Raw genomic sequence first — 6,000 nt, forward strand, 5'->3', positions numbered from 1 at the left:
AGCCATTTCCATTTATCCGGCCCAATACCCATACTTACCGCTTGGACCGTGTTCGTTAGTTGTTGAAGTTTGTTTATCTGTGACGTCGTATGAGGATCGTTCCTCCAATCCCATTTTGTTATCCTTTCTTCCACTGTCACCTGTTTGTTTTTCTCTAAACCAAACAGTTTAGGGAATAAATCCCTTAATGGACCATCCCCCACCCACCGGTCCAATCAAAATCTAATCTCTTTCTCATTCCCCGGCCATTTCGCATTTTATTAATTGTCCAACTCTAATATTATATTTTTCAAGTTCCTTACCAATATTTACAGTGTTATTCCAAACACCCGAAATGCCCTCTTTAACCGGTAAATATGATGAAGAATGCATATGTAAGTGTATCATCGTAATGGTTCTACCCCACAACGATTCCTTCTCATGTTTATACCATACCACCATTTTAGTAATAGACTTACATTCATAACCTTAAGAGAACCCAACCCCAACCCCCCTATTTCCATCGGACCCAAAACCTTTTCCCAACAAACCCAAGCCGTTTTTTTATTTTTACTCATTAACCCCCCCCCCCCCAAAAAAAAAGAACTTCTTCTAAGTGCTTCCAACTTATCTAAGACACCCTGTTGTGCTTTGAAAAGTGAGAAGTACAAAGGGAGGCTATCTAGTATTGCTGTAAGAAGAGTTAGTCTCCCACCTGCTGAAAGTATCTTAGATTTACACAAAGATAATCGCTTTTTAAAAGAGCATGTTGTTGTTGGTTACAGGAGTGAAGATAGGCCCCTGGTGGTAAAGTAGGTGCAAAGTGGGGAATCTCCGGCATATTCGCCGAGATGTTACCCATTTGTGTAGATGTGCCAATATGGCCTAGAGTATTCCTTGCTTCCCAGGCACTTGGAGGGATAAAGGGTTCCCCCATGGTGATATTCTGCAGAACAGACATGATCGTAGAAAAGAAGAGGGGAATATGCTAGTCGAAATAGCGGTGGGCGCCAATGATGAAACAGTGGTTAACCGAGAGGTTAGTCCACGGTCGAGTTTCGTTAAGTAGGGTTACTTCCTCCTTTCCCCGATTGATGGCTGGGTCGTGCTCTGATCCGTATCCTGCACAATGAAAACACACCGTGACTCGCAACAAGGAGAATGAGGCGGGGTTGCTCCTTGTTACCACCCTCCGGCGTGAGAATAAGTATTTGCTTGGGAAGCAAGATAAATATTTAAGAAGTAATTGTGAGAGAGCAAATTAGGGTTACCTCAAACCTGTTTGGGATGGGTATTTATTGCCGAAGAGTGAAGGAGAAGGGCTAATGGGCCGCTTGATAGGCCTAGGGCCCAACTGACAACTTGCATCTTTTTATGGACGTGACAGGAGCGCATGTCACGGGAGCGTTGGGCACACGCGAATGTGTTGCCATGTGTCCTGCTGTAACGGTCACATGAAGGAACACTCGCCACGTTGTCACACCCCAACCGATGGTGGAAACATCGGGGCGCGGCACTGAGCGAAACAGATTGTCCAGAAGAATCTATAACAACTATAATTACCATATATTTAACGTCATGTCCCATACCATTACATATCAAATAAAACAGTTATTACAAACATATAGTTCTCAAAGACAAATATTGTTCTGACGACTCACATTTTATTTAATTCGTTTCTAGACTCTCCTAGCTTGATTCCACAGAGTTTAGCAAACATAGCAAGCATCCTAAACACCTGTCACATACGTTAAAATAAAAGTCAATACACATAGTGTAAAGGTGAGCATACAAGTTTGATAGCATAATAGTAGCGAAAGCGATTTACGCATAACCAGCATGTAACATGTTGAAAGGTGAAGCTAGCAAGTTATCTACAATGAAATATGCACAGACATGACTGCGAGTTGTAGAATGCGCAACATATGTCACCACTGTGACACGTGAAGAAATACCCTTAACAACCCCTGTCCACGACAGGTGCTGAGTGCAAACTATAGTACTATCGTTGCTAATGTGACAACTTGTACAAAACCGGTAATTTCCGTACAGTCTAATTATTAGTAAATATCTGCAATTATGTGCTTAAATGTCAAAATTGTCTAATTTCATGCTATACATGTGAATTCATGCACGTTTTATACTTCAAATATTGCTTTATGCATTACTTTAGCGTTGCGTCAGAAAGACTAGTAAACTCACCGGTAAGACACACTGTGTCAGCAATTCTACAGAAATCAGTCAGATAATAGAATTAGGGCCTAGGAGTAGGTCCAACATCTAAAATACATTAAAACCCAAGTGTGGATACGAGGGTTAACATATAAACTTCCCGGAAGCCAAACTATGTACTAAAAAGCACCCGAAACTTATCTAAAATGCTGAAATCTGCATAATTCAGCTATAAATCAGCTATAACCAGCTTTTAAACACATTAATATCATGTAGAATGTATGTTTTATTGTCCAAAATAACTTACAAAGTGTCGGAAATTAAAACTGCCACAAAAGGTGCTTCATACCTAGTGAAACTGCATAATTCAGCACTTTTTAACGAACCGTAACGAACCGAACAACCGGACAATAACTGGGACATCAAAATTTGCCTAGTAGTAATGTTTTTATGATATTAAGCTAGTATTGATGCTAGAACACCTTAAAAATCATAAAAACACCTTAACACACTTATAATAACATAAACCTTCTAGTTTGCATCATAAACCCTCAACTTCCAAAATATTACATTTTACCCCCCCCCCCCCTCCATCACCAAGTCCGGCCCATATGGGTCCCACCTAAAGATTTTAGTTGATTTTATTTTATTTCATTAGATTTTATTAGATTATATTAGATTTTGTTTAAGGAATATTCCTAGAATTATACCATGAAGAGATTTGGAAGATCTTTATAAAATCTAAACTAACCACACTCACATTCACTTCATCATCTTCCCCTTGTGCTCTCCTTGGTCTCGGCTCACTTCACCCACACATAACCCACCATTTTCAAGCTCCAACCTAACAATCCAAGGCCATTAGAAGGTGTAAGAAGCTCATTTAGGAAGGTGTATGGTGCTAGAACTTGAAGGACCACCTTGTGGAGCTTTTAACCTCTTGATTTCTTCCCTGTTCATCATCTCCATTTTTGTGCCACTTCCCTAGCCATTAGAGCTAGTAGTAAGCTTCTTGATCACTAATTTAAGTCATGTTTATGTTATGTACAAGTTTCACCATCTAAACAACTTAACTTCTAATGTTAAAAAAATGAAAAGATCTAACATATTCATGAGGAAAATAAGTGATTACATGAATTTTTAGTGTATGTAATGAATTTGTTTATGTTATATCTTGGGTTTATGATTAGATCAAGTATGTTAAAGCTTAGATCTACCAAGTTTAAGCATGGGTCTTGAAGGATCCATGGTTAGACTTGAAGATGAACATGTGAAGCATAATGTGAACTTGAAATAGGAATTTTACACATAAACTTATAATCTTGAAGTAATAAAACATGTGTTAAACTAATTTTTGAAACTAATATCTATGAAAAGTTTGTTAAAAGTTTTACGCAAGGCTTGTTTCTGAAAGATCATAATATGTAGAGTATAGATCTAAAAGACTACACATTTTTAACAAGAAACAAGTTCACCATGATGTTTCATATGGAATAATTAGTGTATGTTGTTGATGGTTATTGTTGAAAATTGTTTTGGTGATTGAAAAGAAAATAAGCACATGTTTTGAAAACATGGGAAATCTCCATTTTTAGGGGAAACTATGTCAAAATTTTTATAAAATTTTGACACTTAGAAAAATATAAGTTTTGGTGAAACTTATTCCCTAAAAATTCACCTAAAAATATTTACCAAGGTTTCCCTAATTTTTGTGTAAAATTACAAGTCACGAAATGGTGATTTCTTCAAGTTAAAATCAATATTAAGAATGTATATTTTGGGAATATATATATTTAGTGATCACCAAATTTTGTGTTAAGTGTATATTGTGTGTATTATATGTAGTAGTGTATTAAGGACTTGAAAATACACTAAATACTCCCAAGGAGTATGAATACTAGTATACAAGTATACAAAAATCGGGTGAATAACGAGAATGATTATATATATTTTATAGCATGACAAAATATATATATTTCTTACGAGTCTTAAAAAATATATTATTTTTAAGAAATCTAATTCAAGAAAGTAATAGAAATCAAAGTATTGATTTTTGGTGAAAAATACAAAATACACAAGTATTTATATAAAATACAAGTATACTTTCCTAAGAATACTTGTACCAAAATAATATTGAGGATATTATTTTACGAAATACTTATATTTATTTTTGGGAAAATAATATAAGTAACATACGTGAAAAGTTAAAAATATAAATTATTTTTAACATCTATTACCTTGAAAAAGGACTACATGAATGAATATATATTTGGGAAGTAAAATATATATTTACAAAAATACATTACACACATAAAGTGCAAAGGCATGATAAACGGGCGAGACCCGACAAACAAGGGCACGACCCTCACAAAGATTGAACATACAAAGAACATATACGTAAACAAAAGATGGTGACTTGTACTTGTGTGATACAAGTCTAGTGACTAACATTAATAGAACACGTATAGGTCACGACGCTACGAAACCAAACGGTGAAGTTTACGGCGCAGGATACGCAAAGTTGTGAGTTCATGTCCCCCTATTCTTTTAACTGTTTTCAGTTTTTATAACTTCGGGGGTGAAATACATGCTACAAATGTTTCGAACGTTTACAAATGGTATGTAGAATACAAAACTAAGGAATGACACATAGATCATGTGACGAATAGGGTACCCTAAGCACCATTAATCAACGTATACATTTAGACCGCGGAACAAAAGGTTATATCTAATGGGTTTCAGGCGACCCCACTCTTGGCCTACTTCTACCAAATAGTGCTTCTGTGTCTCAGTCAAACTCGACAAAAATGCCTAGGTTTGGTGGCTTCCTATGTCGTGACAAATGTTAGTGGCCTTGCAAACCACTAGCAATCTCGTATTCCTTACATTCACAGTACTTAGGTACAGATACGTTTTACAAGTTACATACAATGTTTTCATTCAAGTATAAAACATTCTATACAAAAACTACATGAATTCACACCAACATTATGTTGACAATTTTCCAAAACTCACATGTATTTCAGGAAACAAGTTGGATCTTGGGCGCTGGTGTTTTTCAAGACGTAAATTTCATGTTTAGATGTCATCCACTTTTGTTTGTATCATATCTTGAGGGTTTTGATTGGAACTTAAATGACCTGTGTTGTAATATTTCAAACCTTTGAATGGATGAACATCATTTTGATCATATAGTTGTTTATTATAATCGAATGCAATGAGAACCGATTAAGTCACACACATACGCTTCCGCAAAAGTCAGGGTGTGACAGTTTGGTATCAGAGCTTCGATTGTTGTGAACTAGGATTCCTTCTCGAGTCTAGACTACAATCATTAGGACTCTCTCACGAAAACATTTTTACAAAAGGTTTTTCATTGCATTTACAAAAGGCGCCAAGATCCATGAATCCAACATTTTTCAAAGGAAAGAACAAACGAGAGTTATACTAAGTAACGTTATTATATTAATATATATGCATATTATGTGTACGGAATGATTATTGACGAGATACCTTCGACTTCGAATCCTATTATTGTTCTTGACTTGCGCAATGAGATTATCGACCTCGCGTACACTGTGGAGCTTATTACTAAACGAGGCCCTGAGCTGGATTCTGTAGATAAAATGGTTGTTCTTCTCCCTTGAATGCGAAGGTGCCTGACTACGGCAGTGACGGCGAGGCGGAGGAGGCAACCTTGGACAACGACCTTATTAGTGAGACGAGACCTCGGCGGCTTTTACGAAGCGAGATTGACGACACTCCCGTCCAATCAAGGAAGATGAAGTACTCATCTTGAAGGTGCCCCTCCAACTTCCAGGAATTTCCCTTATTCCTATTACATCTAAA

Source organism: Helianthus annuus, chromosome 14 (assembly GCF_002127325.2).
Source record: "Helianthus annuus cultivar XRQ/B chromosome 14, HanXRQr2.0-SUNRISE, whole genome shotgun sequence".
In the NCBI taxonomy this organism is placed as follows: Eukaryota; Viridiplantae; Streptophyta; class Magnoliopsida; order Asterales; family Asteraceae; genus Helianthus; species Helianthus annuus.